Source organism: Nestor notabilis, unplaced genomic scaffold (genome assembly GCF_000696875.1).
Source record: "Nestor notabilis isolate BGI_N333 unplaced genomic scaffold, ASM69687v1 scaffold5625, whole genome shotgun sequence".
NCBI lineage: Eukaryota > Metazoa > Chordata > Aves > Psittaciformes > Psittacidae > Nestor > Nestor notabilis.
In genome coordinates this window covers 26,847-28,028 of record NW_009930564.1, presented here as the reverse complement: position 1 = coordinate 28,028, position 1,182 = coordinate 26,847, and the positions used below count along the sequence as shown (strand labels likewise).

At 58.0% G+C, this 1,182-nt stretch overlaps 1 protein-coding gene across 1 annotated transcript in view; it reads left to right on the top strand.

Annotated features, from left to right (window-relative positions):
* Window positions 1-1,182, top strand: part of LOC104406478 (ankyrin repeat and fibronectin type-III domain-containing protein 1-like) — a gene marked incomplete at its 5' end in the record, with an annotated part of 40,357 nt that overhangs the window by 27,332 nt on the left and 11,843 nt on the right. The window lies entirely within an intron of this gene.

The window sequence follows — 1,182 nt, the reverse complement described above, 5'->3', positions numbered from 1 at the left end:
GGTGCGCCCTGGGGGGTCATTCCCTGCAGCCAGTGAGGGGAGGGGATGGGGCATCATCTTGAGCAGGAGGAATGGGATTGTGCTGTGGTATGTGATGTGTTCAGCACAGCCTGTGGGCAGAGCCAAGAGTGTGGGGCTGGAAGAGGCATCTGTGTGTCCCTTCATGGCCTCAGCCACCCTGGCAATGGGGAAAGCCAGTGCAGGGGTCCCTGGGGATTCTGGGGTGAAAGGCAGAATGGGCCTATTCACCAAGCACCTGACTTATTGTCTGTTCCCACCTTGCTCCTCTCTCCAGCCATGCTCTTCCTAGGCAGTAAATCAGCGGCTTGTTCCTCAGCCACCTGCACACATTGACCCCTCACACTGTGCACATTGGAGAAGGGGAACCAGCCCTGTCCCCATCTCCAGGAGCTTGTCACAGTCACGGGCTGGTTTATCTCCCTGGGAAGTGCAGGACAACTGCCTGTCAGTTGTCCCCTCCCCAGGGGCTGCTGTCTGGTCCCAGCACATGCTGGACCAGTGCAGGGAAGATGGGGCGGGATGGGGACTGCAGCGAGATGGAGCTTGGGATAGGAACACTGGGAGATGCTGGGTTGGATGGGGTTGCCCTTACCAGGGAGGTGCATAACCAAAGTTCTGGGCAGGCAGGGACCACCAGCTCAAGGAGCATGGAAAGCATTGATGTGGTTAAGAGGGGCTTGGCCACGGCAGCCAGAGTGGAATGTGGGGCAGGAGATGCTGCCCTTGCACGGGGCTGGCTCGACCCCATCAGTTAAGCTTTCAGAGCTGCTTTGCAGGCTCCTGTGCACCTTCATGAGTGCCTGGAGGCCTTGCAACATCTGGCAGCTTGACTGGGAATTAATCAGAGGCTTTTAATCACTGTCACTATGCTACAAGCCCTCGGCAGCACTGGGCCAGCTCCCTGTCTCCAGGATCCTTGCATGTCCCAGCAGGAAGGCAGCACCCCGACCCTCCAGGCTGTGGAAACCCTGTGTCTTTGGGGCTAGAGCATCTCTTGGCAAGGAGCATTTGCAATGTCCCATCCTTCCTCTGCCTTTCCTGCAAAAGCCACCCACCCAGGCTGTGGGGATTCTCTAGTGTCTGATATCGAGCTTTGTACAACTGGGCGAGGTCAGAGCCGGTGACCTGGGCTGCAGGATCCTGGTTTAGTACTGCTCGTGG